We start from the raw sequence: 27,270 nt of genomic DNA, 5'->3' as shown, positions 1-27,270 counted from the left end.
AAATGATGTGTTTTTGTTGCAGGGGATTATTACTGTATTCATTGTCGTTTAAAAGACGTATTCGTTTAAACAAAAAGAATAATATCAATGGCCTTACACCAAACAGTCCCTTGTATTGCACATGGTAAAACCTATCGTTGATGTATTAATATTTGGCTTCCTATTTGAAAAGGTTTTGTTTTGAGCATTTGTATAGAATTAATTTTGTTTTTTTTATACATTTGATTCTAATGCTGTTAATGAGAAGTTACTCCTAGAAACACGTGTACACATATCGGAATTTGGAATATATATGATTAGTATTTTTATGCTGCAGCTAACTTCTATATCATGCACAGTTAATAAATGAGTGTTATTAACCTACCGGGTTTAGTGTACAAATATTTAAGTGTCATATTGTTACAGTTATTGCAGCATTTACCCTTAAACAATAATATTCTTACAACCTCTATACATACGTTTTTCTTTGAAAGACTTTGATAAAATTTCTCTCATTTTTTTCTGTCAAAGTGACCTAAAACATATAACATTATATATATGGTAAATGCTACCATTTTTGACCATCAGTTTTACACAAGTGATTGGTACTTTCATCGCCGTATCAATGAATTGATGATTGCAGTTATGCATATTATAAATCATAATTAACTGTTCCATGGTGCCTAAGGTATCATAAACGTACTTTTATCTTAGACTGAATACTATTTTTTTCTGATACAACTACATCGCCGTATCTTTAAGTGACAAACTGTATCTCCATACTTGCTGAACCTTAATGACATAATGGAAAGAAGTCATTAGGCTTCATTACGCCTCCTACGGGGTATTTATGATTTTTAAATTCGGGTACAGAATAAGCCAAAGAGATCGTTTCAATAAAGCCTCAGCTAGGTTTATCGAACAGATGACATTATTTCAAAAATATTGCCTGTTAAGAATAGTTATCAACAGACTTCCTGGTACAAACTATATGATACACTGATTGGTTTCTTGATAGTATTTACAAATTAACTGGGTAATATCTATGTTATCGTATCACGCTTAGTTGGAGCCTCATTTAAAGAATGTTTGTTAAATATGTTGTAGGAGTAGTCTAGTTTTCAATAACAAAGTACTTAATTCGGATTTAAAAAAAAATAAATGTAATAATAAGATTATGACAAATGCAGATTAGATTAATATATATATATAGACTTCGTCATTGTTTTCTAAATTTTAAATTGTATAGCATAGTACATTTGTTGTTTGTAAACCCCACTCATGTTCTAGGATAGTCATATTACGAGCGTCAGTTGCAATCAAGAATCTTTTAATGACATTGTATCTTTCCAAACCCTAAATCAAATGACTTGTAAAATGGACCGATTTCCTACTACTTTGTCTTAAAACTATTGAAATGCCATTTAACGTCACTGATGCTTGCTCGGCCAAGGAAATATCAAATATAGCACGATGTGATAGCAACGGTAACTGCTGTTTATCTAGAATTTAATGATTCTTGAAATGGAGATAAAGCCGATTCGCCGTAGTCTTCTTCTGTAACACTCTGTGTTACTTCCTACCTATGGAATGAGGTAAAACTTTGCCTATTATTCGATGATTACTGAGATTCAATGAGAAGATAAAGTGCATATAATTTAATTACGGTTCGGAAGACATTGTTTTGATTGGCGTAATATTTTAAAATATTTTCAATAAATAAATGTTTTATTTTTCTTAAGACGTCATGCTTTGTATGGTAATTTTAAAAGGCAACTTTTATCACAAAAAGCAGGTTGTGAATTAAAGTTTTAAGAATGATTTTAAGTTTTGTTCTATTGATTCGAAATACAATGTACACAGCTTATGTCATCGGCTTCAGTTTGTGTAAAGAAGTTAATATGTTTATTGCTTCATAACCGAAAAAATTACGAACAATCTTTAAGTAATGAAATGTAATGACGACCGATATAAGAAATGGAAAGACGCACTTTATATAAACGTCTGTGTACATGATTACTTTACATATTACGCTCAACATCAATTCCAACGAACAGTTATTAGTAGCGACAGGTTTCATCAAAAGAAAAAAACATAAAACAATGACTGAATTTATCCCAAAAGAACTGGTAATGTATTGCCAAACTTTTTGTTAATTTTATACTAGATTAAATCATCAAATTTCAAATACAGATATACTGATGTATTTTTCATTAACAACCCTCCTTTTGGTAAATGGTTACCGTCAATATATCTATCAGAGCTTGAGATAAAAGAAACTACGGGAACAGCTTGTTCACATCTTTTTTGGACCTACATTTCGAATTCGACAACAATGGTCATCTCAGTACTAATATATATGATGAAATAGTCGACTTCGGGTTTAAAATTATAAATTGCCCTTACCTGTGCAGCATTATACCTTCATCTCCTGAATATGGTGTTAACATTTCGCAATTGATTCGATACGCTAAAGCAAGTACAAACTACTCTAATTTCCTCGAACGCCATACATGTCAGCGTGATTTTGATATTAGTCCTTGGTTGAAAATACACAGTTTCTCATATATCAATGAGTAATGATTGCTTTTTGTAAATCATTATTTTTTGTGCACTGATATGACCACAGGTTGCTTGAAATTTAAAATTTGAGATTTTTTATGAAGCTGGACCCTGACTTTTAAATGAAGAAGTTGAAAGCCATAAAAGGATTGATAATGAACCTCTATAATAATATAAACAATTGAAGTATTTGGTTTATAACAATAAATTCCTGACAACTGTAAGTAGCTTATATAATATCTATTTGTATTGTTTAATCCACCGAAGTCGATAAAGTAAACTTTGTATTATTTCTTAAATAGAAAATACAGGACATCAAAGCTAATTGTCTTCTCCTGACTAAAGGAATGGCTACCTACATCCGTAATAAAACTGTTTACTCCTACAAAGTATCTTTTAAAGGATACCGCTTAGTGATGCTGGTGTTTATACATGGTAATATACACCAGTCTGGCATGTGTTCTGAGCTCATATGTCTAATCTCACGCACTGGGAGACATGATTATGTTACACAGTCAATAGGTACAAATGTATCCGTGGTAATACTATTTAGCCATTCAGCAGCTGGGTCTATGAAATTGACTACGAGACCTATCCATACATTTTTTTTGTAAATACATGTATGTGTACTTTTTTAAGCTCACATGAGTTTATACGTGTACAATTAATATTCACTAAGTACAGTAAAACAGTTCGTTTGTTAAAAGCACTTTCTTTGTATTGATTTAGAAAATATTGACAAAAACAATTTCGTTACTTGTTGCCAAGATGAGTCATTCTTGATTTTCTATTGACCATGATTTATACCTTGTGACCGTTTCACTGAAATGCGTTGAATTGATTATAGATGCAATCATCGGTTAACATAAACCTTGTAAGTTATTCAATGCACAAAAATATAGTTATTCTTAACATTCTTGATTTTAAATAATTTTGTTGGTCGAAGCAGTACCAAACATTTTTCGATATCAATATTTAATTGAAATGTTTTGTTTTGTTTTTGTTATGTTTTGTTTTGTTTTGTTTTGTTTTTGTTTTTGTTTTTGTTTGGTTTCTTTGTTTGTCTGTCTGGTGGTTTGTTTGTTGTTTATTTTATTCTATTTTTATTATCTTGTCACTTTGATCTTATTTGGGTTTTTTTCCTTTTTGATAAACCTCCTTTCACCATATAAGCATATAAGCCTTACTTCAATAAACCTTATATATTCAATACGTCTTCAGAACAATAAAGACATTTTACATCAATGCGATGATCATACATAATCCGATATTTTCATCTTTATTAGAAATATGATTATTCTAGAAAACTAATTTATCAGATGAGTTGACATGTATGAACGTGTGGACGACATCAGTAAAGATTAGACGAATATTCAATCGATTTGTAACTGGTGCTGATCTTATGCTGCCTATTGTGTTAAAATATACCATAAATAATGAAACGTGATGGAAGTGGGAGGTTCGATTTAAATGTGCCATAAAACCGGGTTTTATCCACCCTTCATTCTGTAACTGCTCGTACTAAGTAAGGACCATTGCTGTGGTTTCCAACTTTTCAGTTTATATACTGATATTTCCATTTGTAATTGACTATTCTTTTTGCCTACTGCCAAGATTTTAGCAGTTCGGTAATTTAAGTTTGTTAGTGCCCTTCATTCAACGTGAGATGCTTTCGTGCAATTTGTGTTTTAAGAAGAACAAATATTATAAAGAATGGTTAAAGTGATTTATTAAATAGTTGAAGTATACATTTTTTGCATTCCTTGCTTCATTAACACAAACTCCAACAAGAATTGTGTTTGTTTGTCTGTTTCGTTTGTTTCTTTCATGTGTTGGCTTTGCTTCATGTTTTGTTTTGTTTTTATTTGTATTTTTGTATGGTTTTGTAATTATAGTATTTTAATCTACTGACTAAGGAGGTAGAAAAAAATCCTTTTGTTCTTTCGGATATATGTAATTCAATAATTTTCAATCAATTCGGAATAATAACTTGCTAGCCCTTTCTCAATTTAGTTTTCTTCTAACTTCGTACAGAACTTCTTAGTAGAATCAGGTTTGAACTGTTCAACTTGCAGATTAAGAACAGATCTTCGACAAATATTGCTTAAGAAGTTTGAGATATTTGTGCTTTGTAGTTTTGGAGTCGTAGTTTGTTAGTGTTATTATATGAATGAATGCTTTTACTAAACTGAATAGGTCTATGCGTCCATCATGCTACACAGTATAAACAATGATCTTTATGGTTTAGAGCATCTTTTTTTAGAATTTTATAATTTAACTGCTCTACATCCGCGTTACTGAAGTTCACATTTCTTTTTTATTATGTAACAATAGAAACAATGCTTTTAATCTCTCTTAACAATTGACCTATTTAAAGGTTACATAATCACAAAGTGAAAAAGGAGTTTAATCAACGGCAATTTTCTAAATGGAACGTGAGTGACATATCGTATGAAGACATGCTATTTGACAATAAGTAAGAGAAAAGTCGAAAGAAGACAGCCTATTCTTCTTCTTTCAATTATATAAATTGTATAACTTAACGGTGTATCCATCTGCACCATGAAAACTGATTTGTTCAGCTTGTCATAGTTTTCCTCTTCGCTTTCGTCTAGCCTGGACTTGACTTTTTATGAGTTATTCGGCGGGTGTTCCCAGAAAAGCAGAGGACGCTAACCCTAACAGTGCACCTGGTCCATGTTCCCAGTTCTTAGTAGAGTCCGAGTTGCTCATTTACCTTTATTACTTTGTATTTATTATTTTGGTTATTTTGTGTTCTTTGTTGTGTATGTCTGTTTTCCATGTCCGGGCTTTTTTCCTGGATTACCTTATTTTGATTTCCTCTAGAATCTTGGTTCCCTTGATTTCTCTTTCACTCTTTTTTATCTTTATTTTTAACTTTTAAGTTACAAATAGAGTACGGAACTAACAAAATTACTGAACTGATAAACTAAAGACAATAATCATAAGGGAAACAAGTAGTCAAAAGGAAAGTCCGTATAACATATGACAATATCAAGGCAAAAAAGGTAATGTTCGAAAAAAAAACCCTTAATGCTTTAAATTTGATGCAGGTATTTCCGGTGAAACGGTGGGTTAACCAGGTTTTATTGCGCGTTAATCCTCCCGTCTCCATTACCATGGTTAATGGTTCCGGTATATTGCAATACAAAGAGGTAGTATAGAACTGCAACCAGGCAAAAGTGATATTTAGCTAGTCTCATACCTCCATAATCTTTTACATTTCTCCGATTCATTAACTCCAAAATCTTGTTTTTCTAAATATCTCCCATTTACGAATCAATTCGTAGCTAAAAAATAAACTGGGTCATTTTTGGGGGGTTGCCCCTTGTTATATTTCGACGAGGCAATTCTTTATATTTTTTTTTCTATAGAACGTAGTAAATTGACATTCATGAAAATATGGATTAACTTGAACATAATAACTAAGTATTTTAATGGTATCCAGAAAACTGGTGACGCACTTAAGGTTTTGAGTTGCAAAATATGTAATCCTATTCCTCCGAGAAATCGCTTTGATTGACATATTTTTTTCAATGTCAGGATTTATGGTTCAGTACAAAACGACTTTTGTGTTTTCCATTATATGTATGTAATTAGGATTATTTTAATGACTTGTGCCGATTTTCATCATTATTTTTTCAAAGAATTTATAGAATGGCATTTTCTATTATTTTTGTTCGTTAAAAGTAGCATAAATAAGACTCATTCTTCAAGTTACTGCCTGTCGACAGCGTATAAAACTTGATATTATTAGATTGTATTTGTTAACATTTATATTTATAGTCTTTTCGGTTTCAAGTAAGCACTTATGATGGTGGACATACCTATACGTCAGGTAGGTTCATAAATGCTACCTCTTCCTCATTAGAACTATGATTTTCTACAAAAACGCCCACTTTTCATATGTGGTTGGATCTCTACGGTGATGTTTTGAAAACGTCAGAAGCAATGCATTTTGTCAACTTATTAATAAATGTGGTTAAAAATGGAAAATGTAGGAAAAAAATAAATCATACCTCAAGGTAAAAAAATTAATGCATGCTATGTTATGTAATTCCCATGGGTTGTCCTGTGCCATGTATTTCTTACTTTAATTATTCTTTGCAACATCACAGAAATAGGATGTGCACACAATACGAACATTATGTTAAATGATACGAAAGGAAGACGAGACCATTATTATTTTGAATTTCTCAATTTAAGTTTTTATATATTATGATCCAAGAAATAATATGAACAATTCTGTATTTTCTTACATCTTCAAAGTCATTAACTAGCTGCATACATTGTAAATATGCATGCATTACAAATTCAATTTGTTGCCTATACCGTTGCTTAATGAAAATCATTTGATGTGGAGTTTTACAATACCTAATGAACTAACGCGCTTACATTAAGGACGTTGCAGACTACAGGGACAAAACTATATCTACATGTAAATACATAGACTTACATCTCGAAACATCCAGTCTATATAAAAATATCCTTACATGTGTGTTATTAATAATTTTCATTTATTTCATTATTTTCTTACCACAAAACCAGCCACAAAATGTAATAACTGCACGTTGTTACCCCAAAAAAGACAGTACACCTAGATACAAATATGTAGTTCCTGGTAGAGATTACTGAGACTTTGTAAAAAAACAATTCCAAATTATCTTCTTAATATACCGAAGAAGATGTTTTCAAAATGCTGGAATTTTTTTATCGACAACATATGTGTCCAGTGTGATGGACGCTTTTTCAACAAACGGTCGGCATTCCAATGGAAACAAACTGAACACCTCTACTTGCTGACATATTCCTTCACCCTTATAAGATTGGCTTTATAGCTGATCTGATCCGAAAAAAGGAACATTAATTAGCTAGATCCTTTAATCTCAGTGTTTGCTATATAGATGACTCATTATCGTTAAACAATCATAGTTTCGGGATTTGATACATCGCATCTACTCCAAAGAACTTGAGATAAATTGTAACGGATATTACAACACTGTGAAGTCAGCCTCACAACTTGACCTACATTTAGAGATCGATGGTAGAGTAAAACTATTGAGCAAACTATACGACAAACGCAATAATTTTTCATTTTGTATTGTCAACTTTCATCTGTATTAACATCCCTTCACCACCTGCGTATGGGGTTTCCATACCACAATTCATAGGTTATGCCAGAGCTTACCGTAACTACGCTTTTTGTATCGCGCTAGACTTCTAACAATTAGGCTTCTGGAACGGGGTTATGTTGCTACAAGATTGAAGTCACCATTACAGAAGTTTATGGTCGTATCATGAACTCGTGGTTCGTTACGGTGTATCCATCTGCACCATGAAAACTTATTTGTTCAATGTGTCATTGTTTTCCTTTTCTCTTTTGTCTACGCTGGATTTGACTTTTTATGAGCATCATGGTGGTTGTTTATAGAAAAAGCAGAGGACGTTCACCCTATGTGTGCACCTGGTCCATGGTCCTAGTTTTATGTGGAGTCCGAGTTGCTCATTCACTTTTGCTACTTTAAATTGTATGTATTGTGTTGGTTGTTTCATGTTTTGCTGCCTGGTATTTGTCCCTGGATTACATTTCTTTTAATTTCCTTTAAAAATCTTAGTTCCCTTGATCACTCTATTCTTATAATCCACTGCATGTGGTAAACTTTTCAAATGATCGATGTATAACAATGCGTTTTTATTTTGATTTTAAAATAGTATTGTCTCGGTAAAATGAGGCAGGTGAAACCTTTAAGAAGACGAATTTGAATATATCGATATAGGGTATGTAAGTCTCGTCGATTCACTCCGTGGTTTCACGATAATGGGTCCTCGTCCACCCTTCAAATGCATGGAGTTTCGTCATTAAAAAATATCAATGGGTTCAATATTAAAAAAATCTTATAACAAACGACTAATATCTTGTTCTACAGGATAAAAATGTTAAGCATAAAATAGAAGATTTCGTATTGTGATGCAGCTTTTAGTAAATAATAAAAATGCAGATCAGTCTTCGGATTTCAATACCTTCTACATCGGAAATTCCGGACGGGAAACTGAAACTAGAACGATACTTTCAAAACGTATTGTCTTTTACAGTGTATAACAACTAGGATAATTGAGGCAGGTGTAACCTGTAGGAAGACGAAGTTGGATATATCGATATATGTCCTATTAGTCCTTTATGTCTTTGACCGTTTTTCGTTAACTAGCATATATTTTTCTTCATAATTTGACTAAATTTTAAAACAGTGTGAGCTATGAACATTTTGTGTTGTTAAAGGTACGAAAAAAATTTAGAATCCTTACTCGGTATAACAATATAACATTTTGTCAGACTGAAATCGAGCTCTCAGTACTTCTGATGTCAGAGATTAAATTCGCACTGATTACCATTTTGAGGCATTCGTCCTCTGATAACCTTGGAATGTAAATATGTAAAACAATTGATATCTAAAAAGTCATTTTTGTTTTGCATTATCCAAGACAGTGTTACAGATATCTGACAGCGTAATCTGAATGCATGACAATTGGTGGATAGGGGCATGTAAACCAAGTTTTAATTTTAATTGCTTCGTGTTGTGAGGTGTATGGTTATTTCTTGTATAACGTATCAATTTGTTTCTACTGAGTATAGTTTCGAATTAAAATCATGTAGTATTCAATGCGCCACTAATGGACCGTTCCGTGCTGTGCTATCTGTGGAACAATCGACGAGCCTGCGTGAGATATACTTCCGCGAAGGGTAGAACAAAAGTTTTTTTTCTTGCATAAGTGTATATTGAGCATGCTCGTCGACTGCCTCGATATTTCACTGACCACTTAAAGAATCCCTGCAATGTTCATTTCCCAAATAATGTTGTATATCATAAGAAAATTAAAAAAGCGACAAATAATGCAAAGAAAACAGGATGACATTTTAACGCAAATTTTCTAAATACACTTTAGCTAAACCTTCGTAGCTAGTATTTACTAACCCAACTTCGTTGGCTTTGTCAGTGTTAAAATTTAAAACCGACTTAGTGTTTTTAAGCTTTCAAAAAGGTTTACAGTCAGAATATATATGCATGAATCAATTACTATCTATCAGCTAATTTATGAATGCCAAAACCCGCCTATTTCATTTTTATTTCTAATTCAGAAACAGTTGCAGACCACGTAGCCATCTTAGTTTGTCGTTTGGTTGTTGCACGAGATAAATAAATAGATTGTGTATGAAACTGGCACATTGCAAAATTTATTGTTCTTGGTTAATTTGGTTTCATTTGGTTGATTTTAGCGGGAGATGAATGTGGGGTTTTCTCAAAAATGCAGACCAAAATACAGAAAAGATAATCCTGACGTTGAAATATAGCAAGAACGAAAAAGCATCATTGTTTTTTTCTACACCGTGAGTCATCTCTACAACAGGCTGTGTCTAAGTTTTATATGGACTGGTACTTAGGGTAAATGCTTCTGAGCAATATCAATAAATCTTTAAATAACGTCTATCAATCGTACTTCATTAGGATGAATCCCGTTACTAAATCGTCTGACAATTAAAATAGAATATTTGATATTCCAGTAGATGGAATTCAATTAACTTTGGAAGCAGCTTCATTGTTAAAACATCGAAATATAAATTATTTGATTTATATAACATCTTTGCAAATTTTGGTATCTATTTTGTACCGCTTAAACCCGCCATTTGGGATAATAATTCAGTGACTGCATTCATGAAATGAAATCTAATTAAAATATCATTAAATTAAGAGAATTCTGTATGACTTCGATCTGATTTTTTTAAGGAAAGAATGATTGTCTACTTGAGTAAATGAGGTCTGACAGAAATTATCTTGGGTTGTCTGAAAAAAAATATAGATACAAAAATATCATTCGTCAGCCTCATTAGAACCAAATACAGGGCAAGATCTAAATCCATAAATAAATCTATTATAATACAAGAAGTTCTCAAAATAAAAACATAGAAATGGGAAGCCAAATTCAACTCCAAGAAGTTCCATCGAGTGCAATACAGGGAATAAAGCCTTGTTTTAACGCTTTTGAATTTCGTAATACTTAAAATTTCGTTAAATAATCTATAAATCGGGTCAGACAAGTGCGATATTGAGCTTGTAAAAAAACCTCGGGAACAAATGGTCCACCATCAGTACATCGACCCAGTGAATGCTATATTTTTTGTAAATATAGAAGTAGCATTTATACAATATTGCAATAGAAATGATAAAAAAAAATCCCATGATAACGTCAGTAGTAAAATGTACAGAAACGTCACTTTGTGCGTTATTAATTGTGCAATGTTGGCTGACGATGTATGTATTATATATGTATATTTCATCTGGTAAAGTATGTAGAAAATACAACTGTAGGTTATAAAGTATCATCAGACAATTCGTGTGCGTATTCGTGACTCAACATGTTTGATTCGGCAATTTACCAAACTCTAGAGCATTGGTTTCATGCCGACTCACAAAACTAATTTAAGGTCGAAGTTCAGACTTTATGTCGTGTATACCTTAGCAAATGGTCCGATTTGACACATCCACAAATACTGGAGAATACAGTGCTTTAAAAACCTTTAATTCCAATCCAAAACTGTCTGAAATGTTTTTTGTTCAGTGAAATTGACACCGAAATTGATCTTGGATGGGCGCATTGAACTGACCATTCGTGAAATGGTTGTCAATTTTAATATTAGAAGTAATATGAATACTCTTTCAAAATTGTTGTTTTGAATATCCGAAAATCGGATATTAAATCGGTTATAATTTTTGTAAAAATGATGGTAGCCATGTTTGTTTACGAATAAGGTATAAATTATGCTTATTCCTAGAATGGAATTATTATATTTTGAAAGTTGGTTTGGTCTGCAATCGGTACGAAATTGTACGACAAAATGAAGTCGTCTTTATTATTATTTGTTTTTTTAATTTGTTTTAAAATTTTGATTGTTGCTTCATTTTACAACGAAAATTACGAACAGGAAAGAATTTTTAAGTAATTTGCATTCAAGATACATTATTGTAATTTACAAACACTGAAAATTTTCTTTATTTGCATAAATCACTCTTAATGCCCGCTATATATAACCAGCTATTCTTGGAAAGTGACATTTTGCATGTTAAATCACTCGAAGAGCAGTATCAAATTACGTCAATAAACGCGTCTGTTTCATGCTTGATTTGGTATATGTCTGGTAGAAGAAAAGAAAAATTAAATAACATTTTATAAAAAGAAAGCGAAAAATGAATAAATCAAGTTACACTATGATGGTAAGACGTGGTGGAACGAAATTCGGTTAATATGCCTGACAATCTAAGACTTAGCAAATTGAATATTGGTCCATATGTATGTATAAATATACATTTGTATCTAATGAAAATATGGAAAGTACAATTTATCCTTGAAGTACCTGAATTACATCTGTTTCACAGGAATAAAATTTTCACAAAACGAGTCAGCAAAAAGACTATTCCATAATCGATAATTTATATCGATCAAATAATGATTGTGTACATGAATAAAATTAATTTGAACATTTGTACTGTTAGCACAAAAATGTTTTCTCCAACCAAATTTCAATCAAATGGATACAAATTTCAATAAGTTTGATTTTAAATCAATTTGAACACCGTTTTGTCAACCAAATATATGTTATTTGGTTGTGATCTACGGTTAATATCATGAAACAAATTTTTAAAAATCGTGAATATAATAAACTAAGGAGTGACTGCAAACAGATGGAGCCTAGAACCAAGCGAGTAAACCGGAAGGAGCCTAGAACCAAACGAGTAAACCGGCAGGAGCCTAGAACAAAACGAGTAAACCGGGACCGGTTTTATATTAAAAAAATCTCTAATTGATTTTTGTCCTGTTCTTTCCAAAGCCTAAGTTTTTTCCAGTCATATCACTTTAAGTAGAAGATTTGGAGAAATTCTTGTTTTTAAATATATTATAAAAACCCAGACCAGAAAAATACTGAGAGCATGAACTATTAAACAAATATAAATACACGTACCATTAACCCTGTGAATCAGACATAAAAATATTAGATCCTTAGACTTCAAAACTTTATGACAAACCATTGCCAACAGTCGTATCAATTGATAACATGTCGCCATCAGACAAAAGTAATTTAGCTATTTTGCAGACCCTTGTAATACTTTCAAACTATACCAATAAGTCTCTCTTCTCACCATATTAACAAGACAAGACAAAATATCCAATGCCTTATATAATCATGATGCTGACAATTAGCATTGGATCGTGGGTAGATTAGTGACTGGTCACGACAGCTATATATTCAGATTACATGAGAATTAATCGTGTCTAGACTCTTCATGCTAAAATCGTTTGTCCTTTGATCGTGGACTTGTGTTCGAAATCTGTAGTAAACCGAGCTTGTATTTTGGGAATCATTTGTGAACTAATGTGTCCGCCAAATGTTTACGCTATTTAAGTACAATTTTAAGTAAGAACCTGGCAGTGGGTGGCACATCATTTTTTTCTCAATTTGGTCTTTTTGTCACAAATATTATATTCAATACATTTAGAAAGAAACCGAAAAAACTATTTAGAAGGATAAATTAACTCACACTTGTTTCAGGCTTACTATTCTGCCTAAGTTTCAACTTAATTTTTGAAATTTTCTATTTCCCTTTTTGAAAGCTAAAATTCTATCTGAATACTAAAATACAAAAATACAAGATGTTGTGTCATAATTTAGTTACGAGGAGCGCATAAAACTCTTCTTCTACAGTTTTCAAAAAAACATTACAAAAAATGAGAGGATTAGGTCTTCTTAATCCAAAAATACAGAGCGCATGCCAAGCTATGAACAACAAAATATTTTGTAAAGAGTTGTGATGATACATGAGCCCATTTTTGTATAAATGTCAGACTTCAAGAAATGCGCTCAATATTTTCAAAATATAAATATCTGAGGAAATCAGCCATTTTAACACAATTCGGCTAAATTGTCTAAATTTGCTTTTTTCAACTACAATTTTAGAGCAACATAATGTTGTATGCATTTTCGTTTTTAACCATGGTATATATATAATTCATATAATGAATTATGCAATTTTCAAATCTGAGACTTAAGTATTTTAGGCTGATTTTGATATTTTCTGAACATATTCCTTTATCATGAAACATCTGTAACGTAAATATTTTGACTACTTATAAAAGGGAAAAGTACGATAAATTTTTCCCGCAATTTTTCCATAGTGCATTTCATCAAATTTTGACCAATCAGTACCTTAAAAAGGCAAACTTTACTAACACTTTGATAGTTATTTTTGGATGCTATGAGGTATAAATATTTGGATAATAATATGATAATTAATTGGAAAGAGTGAATAACCAAAATATTATCACGAGTGCCGAAGAACGCCTAGATTTAACGAGTGTGCAGAACTTGTTGGACGAGTTAAATCCTCAAGCGTTCTTGGCATAAGTGATAATATTTTGGTTATTCACGATAACCAAATGATTATTCTATTTATTATATAGATTTTCTTCATAATTTATCGATATTTTCAATATGAATTTTAAATTCTGTGATTGGCGGATTGATATCAAATTGTGACGTTTTGGCCGGAGAAAGCTCAAGAGAGAAAGAAATTACCGCATTTATTTCACAGTGAGGATTATCGAAATTTATTACACTGGGAACATTTGATAGAACATTGCTATCTATAATCTAATGGAATATAATCACTGCGTTTTTTTTTGTTGTTTTTTTTTTCATATGGCATGCCCTATTTGTATACGGAGGAGTACTTAAATAAGTATGATATCTTTTCTTTTTTTTTTGTTTGCTTTCGTTTTGTTTTTTTTGTTTTTTTTTTTTACCATTATGATGCATCTAATGGTCAGATTTTGCAGAATATTACACAGGAATAAATGCTTAAGTGCAAGTTTTGTGAGAATAAGGCAACAAGGAAAAAAATCTTGCATGTCAAAACTCCACCGATCTGAAAATGTTATTTCTGACAAGAGTTCTTTCTCTACTTGTAAAAAAAAACATTATTTGATCTTTGCATCACTGGGTTGACTCAGATTTTTTTAACAGAATGTTAGAAAAAATGATTTTTTTAGAAAGTTATCTGCCCTTGAAATGTTCATATTCAGTGCATTGCAATAAAACTATAATAACCCAATTTACCAAAGTGACATGGAAAGTCTTGTCCTTTTTCCTTGATCCTGATGGTGCAAATAGTCAAATTTGACTTTCAAAACGGATTTTTTTTTAACCCACTGCCTGACTGATATTGACATGAGTTGTATCACATCATACATTTTTGTACTTCACGCAATCGGTATTGAGTTCGCTTTGACATCCATGAGGCTTAACCATGGCAACCTAACCGATGTTGCTTACAACACCGAATTTTCACTGGACAAAAGTGATAGCAACTGTGAAGTTTAAGGCTCCATTGGGGGCATTGGTGTTCGAAATATTTTCAATCACTTAAAAATAATTGAAAAACGAAACATAGTACAGTACTCACACAGTTTACTAAATAAAAATTTTAACAAGATATGGGTATTACATATTGTAACAAAGCGAGGATATGCGTCGGCTATCTTTTTCAAAGATAGTACTTATTTGTTTTAAATTAATTGTTACATATGACCAAAGTCACGCTTGGGCTTTGGAATGAGAAAAAAATGGTTGTGTGTACTCTTACACATTTGAGTCCCCTGAACTTAAACAATAAAATCTAATTCCACATATGGAGAAATAAACTGGAATGTGCAGGTCAAATTAATGCGATTGAATTGTTTAACTTGAACCATTTACGAGTACTTGTTTGCATATATCATTTGACGAGTGCCATAAATAACTTAAATATTCTGAAATTGAAAAATTTTTCACATTAATTTCATAAAGAGAAGTAAATTAAATGTTTTATTTCAGGCCTGATTAAACTAAGGTCTGGAATAGTGAAAATATATTTAGATTTACTTTATCAACATAGAGTGCACATACATATTAACCTTTTCTATGTCTTAATTTTTCCCAAGCTTTCCTTTTTTACGACTAGATCACAATGTGTATGTGCAAAGATAAGCATCGTTACAAAAAAAGATTATTGGGAAAATAGTAATACCATTAATATTGCTAAATCTAAACAAAATTGTTTTAAAAACGTTATTCGTAGATGAACCCACGTACAGCTCACAAGGAATGTTACATTGTTAATGACAGTATAAAATACTACATATAATTTCTTAACTTTACTGTTATTTATTGATTGATTGTAGTTTATTTCCTGTGGTATTTTATGCAACTCAGGGCGAGACTGATTGATTAATTAAACAGACCATACTTCGTACTTAGTCTAATTCGATACGCTGAGCCGGAAGTTTTTCTTTGCTAGTTCACAGAAGCAACAGCCCGCAGATACAGGCCTGTCACCCAGTCAGACACTTTATTCTGAATTTAAGCCAATCAATCGTCATACCATCTACTAAATGCCACTGTAAAGCAAGGAACGGTTTTAAGGTCTTTGGCATACTAGGATCGAATTCACTGGAGGTGACCTTTCTACTACAAAACACCATTACAAGATGGGTTTATCCTTCTACTTCTTATCCATTCCTTATTTATTAGTACGAGTATCGTTTTAATGTATATTCGATTCGTACATAGTAAATGTATTCAGTTCAGGACATTTTCTCCTTTAAAAGTAGCATATTTGCGTAATATCCCTCTTCTGTCCCGATGTAGAGAGTAATATGGCTTCTTCGGCAACCCGAAACTACAAGTACTAACATAAATAACCCTCCCCCCCAAAAAAAAAATATAATAATAATAATAAATGCATGTAATAATGAATCAAATTAAGAGGAACATCGTATATGAACCTGATACAAAAGTACATGTTGTACCGACCTCGGACTTCTCTTTCGTTTCATATAACTCTAACATACCAATATATGATGTTAGAGAATAAGAAACGTCATGTACGGTGAAAGGTCAATAATTGATCGTATGTAAAGTGCATATAGAAGCCAACAATGTTAACATTTGTTTTCCTTTAAAGTGTGAAGTGCAGCCAACCTGGTACATATAGTTGTCTCGTTTGTCGAATAAAAAAACCAAGAAGAGGATTGCAAAATCACTAATTCGACTGCTTTAGTCTTAAATTAGTGTTACCGCAAATGACAAATAGATATAAACCAGACCTAATATGTAAAACGGATTCCAGAAACTATTTGCCTGTCAATAGTGACAAACTGATGTTGTGTCTTCTGTCAGGATTTTAAGGATTGTTTAGATTTCAACATGTCAGTTGTTTTCATGAGCCCTTAACTCACAAGTACATTGTACAAGCAAGGGGGTTGGACTCTTTGTTTATTTCATAGGGCACTGTCTATATGCAGTCGTCTAAAATATTTAGTAGCTCTACGAAGGCAAAGCACCGTAATCAACGGTTTGTTTCGAACGATGAGTGGGGTACCTGCTTCGTGTAATCTTTATTAATTTTAAATCAAAATTTTCATTGTGTACACACCAATAATTAGGATGTAATTTGTTGATTTTATTCTACATTTTTAAACTTCTAGAACAGGGTTATGTTGCTACAAGATTGAAGTTATCACTACCGAAGTTGCATCATGATAACTGATTTGGTCAACTTGTCATAGTTTTCCTTTTCTCATTTCTACCCCGAACTTGACTTTTTACGAGCAACTCGGTGGGTATTTCTAGAAAAGCAGTGGACGCTTATCAAAGCGGTGCACCTGGTCCATGCTTCCAGTTTTTAGTGGAGTCCGAGTTGCTCATTTACTATTGTTTCTTTGTATGCATTGTTACTAGATATTATTTATTTACAAATAATGTGTTTGTCACAACATGATTAGTACCATAATAAACAATAATACGCCTTCGAATAAAAAGCAGAAAATAAAATATAGAAGCTTCAAAAATGTGGATGTTGACATCAACATGTACCAATCAAAGATATGCAAGTTAAAAACAATCTGTTACCCTATATGAATAGAGAATTACGAAAAGCAATCTATGAAAAGCTTTATAATAAATATCTTAATGTCAAAAATGCTAAAAATTGGGAAAAATATAGAACAAAAAGAAATTTAGTAAATAAACTGAAAAGGAAATCTGAAAATGTTTATTTTCAAGAAAGATGTTTGGGAGACTGTCAACAGACTGATTTTTGAAAAACCATCAAGCCATATTTCTCCAAAAAATCAAAAGGTACACAAAACAAAATTATATTACAAGAAGAAAATGAGATTATAACAAAAAATGAAGAAGTCTCAGAGGTATTCAATGACTTTTTTGTAAATGTTGCCAAAGAAATAGGTAAAGATTATAATTTTGATAAGAGTAACCACCCAAGCCTTCAAAAGATTGAAGAAAAAGACTTTAGACAGAATAACTTTGAATTTGTTCCAACAAATGAATCTTTTGTATCAAAGGTCATTGACAAATTTAATGTAAAGAAAGCAACAGGAGTTGATACAATATCAGTTAAACTCATGAAATATGGCAAATCATCCTTAGTGCCAACAATAACTAAACTAGTTAACCATTCAATAGAAACTTCAATATTTCCAAGCAGACTAAAAGAGGCACAAGTCACTTCATTATTTAAAAAGAATGACCTTTTACAAAGAGCAACTACAGACTAGTCAGTTTACTACCTATTTCATCAAAAATATTCGAAAAAGTTTTAGCTGAACAGTTGTCTACTTTCTTTGAAACTATTTGTGATAATTTTTTATGTGCATTTCGTAAAGGCCATGGTTGCCAAACAACATTATAAAGGTTATTAGAAGACTGGAAACAGGCGTTAGATAATAATGCATATGTGGCAGCCATTCTTATGGACCTGTCAAAAGGCATTTGACTGTCTGCCACATGATATTTAAATTTGTAAGTTATCAGCATATAGTCTCAGCAAAACGTCTACTGACATATTATTATCATATTTGTCAGGGCGTAAGCAACAAATAAAGATTGGCTCTTGTGTCAGTAGCTGGGCAGAAATTCAAAAGGGGGTTCCGCAAGGATCAATTTGGAGTCCTCTGCTGCTGAACGTGTTTATAAATGACATTTTCTATTTTATTCAAAAAGAAAATTTATACAACTATGCTGATGACAACACATTATCTTTTCATTCACCAGATTTTAATGAAGTAATAGATGTACTACAATCAGAAAGTACTATTTTGATAAACTGGCTTCACTTTAATTGTATGCAGGCAAATTCTGAAAAGTTTCAGGCCATAGGTGTTGGCAAAAAGACTTTTGACAAAACACCCACTTTTGATATTGGATCTGCGAAAATAAGCTATGATAAAACTGTAAAATTTTTAGGAGTAGACATAGACTTTAAACTAAATTTTAATTTCCATATACAGAATTTGTGTAAAAAGGCTGTGCAACAGTTAAATATTTTAAAAAGAATAGGTAAAAACTTGAGCAAATTAAATCGACTAACGATATTTCACATATTTATACAGTCAAATTTTAACTTTTGCTCACCATCATGGCATTTTTGTTCAGAAGGTGATACTCGAAAAATTGAAAAAAAAATACAGGAAAGGGCTCTAAGATTTGTTTATGAAGACTATATTTTCAAATATTGTTGAAAAAAAAAGACCACAAGTATAATTTTAGATCCACAGATCTATTGCACATTCCAAGTGTGAAAACTACTAGCTATGGTAAGAGATCTTTCAGGTATGCTGCACCTGCTCTTTGGAATTCATTGCCAGAATCTTTCAGGCAAATTTCAAATTTTAATCAGTTCAAAAGTCAATTATCTTTCTGGAATGGTAAATAAAAATAAGACTAAAATTTTCTTACTGATGCAGCATACCAACCATACATACTAGACTTTTTTATTTTGGTTCAGTTTTATTATTATTTTTAGCTACTTTGTTTTAGTTGCACGATAGCTTTATTCCTTATCTGCTTATTATTTTATTCTTTAGCTAGTAGTAGTAATATTTTTTTAGTGTTTGTATGCTTCAACTGCTTATATTCTCGTATCATAGTACACACGGATATAAATATTTGTTTTTATGTTTGTCTAAATGTCTTCTGTGTGTATATGTATGTCTTGTTTTACTTACCTGCATGATTATATATAACTGTAGATATTGTCGGTTCAAAAGGTCATATAGCTTATTTTTATTGTTTTTTTATGCCGACTTAAATAAAGCTTGTCTATGTCTATTGTCTGTTTCCCATGTCTAGTCTTTTGTCCATTGATTACATTCTTTTGATTTCCGCTAGAATCTTTGTTCCCTTAATTACTCTTTCAGCATGTTTACCTTAACTTTTTTCCACTTCATGTCGTGAACGGTACCTACTTTTTGTACTTATCTGTTACTCAAAAGTGTCAAACTAGTTATTGCATATATACTTATATATCATGTATAATGTGTACCTCCTTTCATGAGAAAAAATGAAAACTAGTAATAACTGTAAAAAAAGATATCCGATACAGTTTCTTGCATTATCAGTCTGTTCATTCAAATTGCAGTAGGTTATGATTCTCGAAATGGTAATTGTCGTTAAAACCCCTTAAATTAAGAACCTAAATGACAAAACTATAATGTGATGCAAACAGTATGTGTTATTCTTTATTTTAGATTTTATATGGTAAACTGTGAGACCACTATACTACGGCAGCTTGCTTGTGCCTAATAGAGAAAAATATATATATTTATTTTTAATCGTATCGATTATTTTTAATTTTTTTTTTACAATCGAACAAACATTGTTCTTTTGTTTTTTGTTTTGTTTTGTTTTGTTTTGTTTTGATTTTATTTTTGTTTTTGTTTTTGTTTTTGTTTTTGTTTTTTGTTTTTGTTTTTGTTTTTGTTTTTGTTTTTTTTTAAATATTTTGCACGAATAAGCAGTCGTACCATGCTATGTTTCGTATTTCAATGAATTATTTAATTTGTTCAACTTTAAATGAACATTTTTACAAATTAAAAGTCAGACTTTTTTGATAGAAAATATTCCGAACACAATTGCACACAACAAAATTGTTTAGTGTGTTTTTTTGTTTGTTTGTTTGTTTTTTATCTTTTAAACTCAGCAATTTCTTCGGTAGTACAGTATATGTTATTATCAAGCACATGCTTAGCATTACATAGTGTGAATATGCATGTAAATTGAAAATATGTGTGTCAAGCACAAGCGTACATGTAATTATGATGAGGTCCAGACATGTTATACATTTCACTGATTGAAAGAGTAATGATTTGTTTTTATTTGAAGTATTCTGCTATAATACATTTGAGGTGTAGATCCAGAAAAAAAGACAAAATACCATAAGTATCGCAAGTTAACGAAAAAAATATATCTCTAAGTCTCTCGGCCTCCACTAAAAACTTTTAGTAGGGACCAGGTGCACCGGTATAGTAAGTGTCCTCAGTCTGCTTTGCTGAACATACTGATCTAGTTGCCCTATTTGTGTTAATTCCAGGTTAAAACTAAAACACCGTTGACAAATCTTTTCTTTGCATCATTGCAAAAAATGGCCACTCCATACCGTCTATGGAGCTCATGGGCTCATGATGCTCACACCGACCGTTATTTTTTAATGATGACGTAAGCCCGCCCTGTGGTATCAAAACATGGTTTCAAAAGCTTATGCTAAGAAGTCAGCATCATACAAAATATCTGTGTAGTTTCAGCAAGTAGATGAAGTAATGCCTAACCTACTTGCTGTGTTTATGTAATTATATCTAATCAAGCTCCACGTAGCGGCAGACGTTCGTCTCCTATCTTACTAAAGTGAATTCGGAACGTCATATGCTGTTTGGAACTTTATGTATAATAGGCCATAACTATGCACTGTAAATTAATTCGGGATAAAGTATTGTATTGTACAATATTTCAGTTTTGATAACTGAGCATGTTTAGTTTAAATCCCTACTTATGATGCACATTTCACATTTCAGCTTTCCTCAAACGAAGTTAAACTTATAATTGATTGAAAATGTCTAGACATGTTAATGAGTGTTTGCCCTTCCTTTTCTAAAGTTTCATATTATTGTGGGCATGAGTTTTTAATATATTTTCTTTCATATTCTTTCTAATTAAAAGTAACAGACGTCGTCTTTGCATTCAAAGTATTGTGTTGCTTCCTGAAATTTGATATATTTCTTATATTTTCTGCTGCAGGAGTAATAAACTAAACTAACGATGAAACGGGGAAAGCTTAATGGACCAAAACAAATGTATGGTACATACATGTACTATGTGTCCAGAAAAACAATGCATTTCATTTTATATCAGTTTTTCATTATTGATATTTTAGTGCTATTTATGTTGCAGAAGCTTAGGGAAAATTATCAGTGGGTTGGATAAGATTTTCAACAATCACTACTCCGACTCGACATTCATTTACAGTAATCTAGACTAAATTAGTTTTTCTTAAAACAGCATATCTTATCAGTTCAAAATATTTTAACTGATAAGATAATTAAGGGTAAGCCTTTAACTTTGCCAAAATGTTCTGCACAAGTCGTGTTCCTGGTCCACGGTTACGGTTCGGTGTGAATAGTAGGGGGATTTAGGTTCTCATATCTATTCTCATTGATTGATTGATTATCTTTATTTCCTCCATAGTTGAGGATTTGATATTTAAGAAACAAAATTAGCTATAATATAGACAAAGCTGTGTAAACATTGTATACACAAATTAAATTGTCATTACAGATATCAAATTAATCAAAAAAAAACACATTTTATGCAGTTGATGCATGGGGATCTTATTTAGTGATGCATTGCATTTTTTATAGTTTGATAAAGATAATACTGCATATATTTCTAAATAAGATACAAATTTTCAAAATCATAAAAAAAATATCACTGAATTCTTGTTCCTTATGGGAATCATGTTTGGTGATACGTTGCTGTATTAGTTGCTTGCAATAGACAATACTATAGATATCTTGCTAATTATCTTACGAACAAATAAATATAAATTGATATTTTCTTAGTATGTCAAATTATCTTATTATGTCCTGTCAAATAAGTTTTGAAATGGAATGTCTAGACACGATTCATCTACTATTGTATTCGATATAATTGCTCTAGATTCTATCTGAGGACCAGATATCGTATCAAAATTGCCAAAGCATTCTACTATCAAGATGCTGTCACCATTCTCTTCTGCAATAGACACTGAATTTACTTGTTTTCCATTAAACGGTACGAACCAAATTTCTCTAATTCTACTTCCGCTTCGTCGTGTGGTTCAAGAGGAACGAACCGTATAATTGAAAGAAGTATTGATACTAGTTTTAATTTATCAAGTTTGCAGGGGCAGGTCCAGGTGAAGGCTTACTATGGGAGTACGCCCCCCCTTTTTTCAAAGAAAAAAAATAACATACTAACGTAATCTGCTAAATGTTGTATTGAATAAGGCAATTTATTATATTCATTCATTAAACATGTCATAATTTGGTTTCCTTTAAATACTGATTCTCGAAACCATAGAGTTATAATAGTTACAAAAGAAACATGTTACTGATAATAAAATCAACAAGACCAAATGTTTGATAAAGCTATAATAAAGGGAGCATTAAAAATGAATGATTACCATTGTGAAGGCTTAGACATGACACTGACAAGAGAGGGAGCAATTTCATGATGTTTTGTACGTATTATTTTGCTTATTTTTAAGTTATGTTCTTTTTTGTGTGTGTCTGTTTTTCCTGTCTGGTCTCATGTGATTCCTGCTAGAATCTTGGTCCCCTTGTTTACTCTTTCACTTCGTCATTTTCTTGTTAAAAAATAAGAGTAATTCAGACTCTTTTACGAATGTAGTGTTGGAATTAACAACAAATCTAATTAAAATTTGATCTATCCATTGTCCCATCCAGTCACTGCATGTGGGATCTAACAACACTCCATTCTATTTTCTTTCTGATGACTTTTTGATAAACCAATCAGATTTCATCTGTCATTATTCTTATTTGCATTATTCAATTGGAAGGTAAGAACCCGAGGATACTGAAAATGTCATTTGAACAGAAAGTAGAATGGGGTGTTGTTAGATCCTAATATGCATTAACCAAATGGAACAATTGTGCTCATAATTTTGGTTGTCTTTTTCTTTTTTTCTTTTTTCTTAAATTTTATTTCCTTTTTTTATCTATATTTTTCTTCATTTTTTTATTTCATAATTTGAGTTGCTAATGTTATAACTGCTCTTTTAAATGTGTGTTTCTTTTTATATACCTGTGAGTTTTCGTCCGTTATAATTGTTCGTTTACACTTTACTTCTTTTTAAATGTCGCATGCTGTTTTAACAGTATCTGTTGTTTCTCTTTCTTAAGAAACAATTGCTGGTATTTGTAAGACCAGTTGTCATATATAAAAATCGGCGAAAGAAAACGAGTTTTTGTCTTGTTTTATTTCATTTGGTATTTTTCAGCGTTGGAAAAAAAACTACATGTATAAACTTTCCATCTTGAATGGAAAAGGAAAAAGAAAAACTGTTTATTCAACACAAGCGGATTTTTCCCTTTGTTACATGACTTCCAGTCTGTTAAAAGTACACATTATTATTCGTTATCAACGTACGAAGTTTCCGTAGTCACTGTAGTACACATCTGATTCATGTTGTTGCTCACTATTTTTTGTTTATTTTTATTTTTGTTAAGCATTTCACTACTGATTGCATTTTAGTGTCTTTTCGGTGTCAATGAACCGTACAATAACCGAAACATGCCGCAAGTTAGACATGCATTTATATATAGCATTTATAGCAATGAGTACTTTTCAAATGGCGAACCACATTTCAAGATATTTCACGACATGCACTATTTGATATCTAGAACTATTTGAAAATAACGGAATTTATCATTACCAGAAATGGGCCACATTGTAGCCCAAAGACATTCAAGAGATCAAGTAGTTCACAATTAACGAAAGCGCAATGTTTTAAAAGTTAAGTTTATTTCCTTGCATAGAGTCTCCTTGTTGGTTAGATCAGATTCTCTGCAATCCTACGGAATTCACTTGGATAGATGTTTATGTAGCTGAAATTATCAGTTCTATATTTTCAAAGAAACCATGAAGTTTATTTTATTTTTTTTGTTTCACTTGTTACATGTTGAAGCGCACATTCATTGTATTTGAACATTACATTACTAGGCTTCCCAACTTCATGTCGATTATCATGTTAGACCGCGTCACTTGAAAACAGCAGGAAGCTCTTAAAAATCACTGGGGTAACTGTAATGGAACGTTTTTGTCAGTGAAGGCTATTTATAGCCTGAACTTGACTTAGAGAGCGTCGGCAAGTGGGATTCAACCGGACGTGGATATTGTCACATGGAACTGCTAAAATATTCCGCGGTCTGTTCTGTGTACCCTCCCCCTTTTCCATCTTGCAAATTTACGTTAGTATATCGCTCCGCCACCGATCAATATGTGATGCTTTATTTTTCGCAAGAGATGGAAGTATTATGCCATCAAAGCTTTTGTAATATTTGTTGAATTGCAATATTTTTATGATTATGTGCTTATCTTAAAGTATTTGAATTTTGTCTTAGCGAGCAGGACTATTTTTTTCTAATTGACCTGACGCAGGTCAAACATGATACCTCCAATAACCGAAAACAATATGGCGTCGGAAGGACAAGTGACTAATTTCAAAGTACTGACGCCATATTGATTATTACAGAGTTTCGTTAGGTATCTAGGAAGTGCTGTAATACTAATAAAGAAAACTTATTTGCAAGTATGTTTGAATAACACAGTGAGCAATTATACCACCCAAAACGTGTTTTATTGAGGTTTTCGGATTTTCAATCTGGTTTTCGGTCAACACCGAGGTTTTTGGTTATTCGAGCAACTCGGTCAAACATTCACAAGAAGATGTCGGAAGTTTTTAATGACGGATTTTTTTACCTGCAAAGTACACTCTTTGAGTTGTTAGTATATTGTTATTGTCTACCATAACAAGATGGGTCCTTTAGGTTTGAAAGTGTTAATTGTTTGTCAAATCTTACCAAGGAGTTAAATATGGACTACTATCATGACTGTAAAAATCTATTGCGAATGTCGGGAGCTTCTAATAACGGATTTTCGGAGCTGCAACGTACGTTTTTTTGTTTGTTTATTTGTTTGTTTGGTTTTTTTTTTTTTTTTTTTTTTGTGATGTACAAAAAAATGTAAGTACAGTTTTAATGTTTATGATTACAGTGAGGGTGCGGAGGGAGTTGACATCCCTCCTTTTTATGGGAATTTATAATGCTCATGTGTAAAATTGACAAAAATAGCAAATAATGTCCTAGCATCCCCTTTTTCTTAGGAACCCAAGCTGCCACCCCTCATTTTCAAAGTCTGTGGATCCACCTCTGCCAGATGGGTCCCGAAGGTTTGAAAAGGTGTTCTAGTGTTTGTAAATTACAGGTATTTTGTGAACAATTTTGATAAAAAATATTTTTACATATGCTAAGAGTTTTCAAGTTGTTCTATATTTTATACACATTGTACTGTTAAATACATGTAAATCCTATATATATCATGTGTGTTTGATTTGATGCCAGGAATTTAAAATTCAAGCAATGTGTACATGTACATGAATAAACATACAAATGTACATGTAGCAAACAATATGAAGTATTTAAACTAGAAAATAAACCTTTGAATCATGGAATTGTTAAATTGATATGATTTCGAAAGCAGAAACATAAACAATTTCTGTTTCAAAGGTAAGAATGAAAGGCAATATAATTAAAATTAGATCTTAATTGCTCCCCCTTTTTTCTATGTCATATGAAGTCATGTGACAAAGGAAAAAGGGGGAGCATTTAAAATTTAATTTGAAAAGATTGGGATGAAATGAAGCCGTGTGGCATATTTATCACATTCAGTAGTTGATCTTGATCTATCAAAAAGAGGTATATCTAGTAAAAATTAGGTATTTATATGTAGCCAAACAAACTTTTAGAGCATATGACATTACTGCTGAAAATTTCCTAAATACGTTAAAAACGATTTTATTACATTTTTATTGTATTAGAAATTGCACCATTCTCAAATTTTCAATCATTATCATTGTGGCTGACCTGCGATTTAAGTACCCTATATCACACCCCTAGACCTTTATTGCATACCCTAAATCACAAGCCTAGACCTATTTCGCGTACCCCTAGACCTATATTGCATACTGTACAAATGTATATCACAACCCTAGACCTATACGGTATACTGTATATCACACCCTTAGACCTACGTGTATATCGCAAACCCTGTATCACACCGCTGGACTATATCGCACCCTTAGTCATACATAAAATGCACATCATATACTGCATATCACTCCCTAGACCTACATATATATAGCATGCCTTATATCACACACCCCAGACCTATATGACATACCATATACCACACCCTTAGACCTATCGGGTATATGGCATACCATATACCACACCCCTAGACCTATATGGCATACCCTATATCACACCCCTTGACCTATATTGCATACCTTATATCACACCCTACATAGAACACACTTGAAGTATAATTAAAATATATGTTTTGATGAAGATAACCTGCCAAAATCTGTATCTGATGGGGTATCTATCCTCGACCTATATCACCCCGTGACCAATAGCCCTAAATGGGTTGACATAGGAGTCTTGTGTTGATACCGCATGTGATACTGATAATGGAATGTAATATTCAGTATGAAA

The sequence above is a fragment of the Perna viridis genome, chromosome 7 (assembly GCF_037379345.1).
Source record: "Perna viridis isolate PV_CMFRI_1.1 ecotype Kerala chromosome 7, ASM3737934v1, whole genome shotgun sequence".
In the NCBI taxonomy this organism is placed as follows: Eukaryota; Metazoa; Mollusca; class Bivalvia; order Mytilida; family Mytilidae; genus Perna; species Perna viridis.
This window is presented reverse-complemented; position numbering follows the sequence as displayed.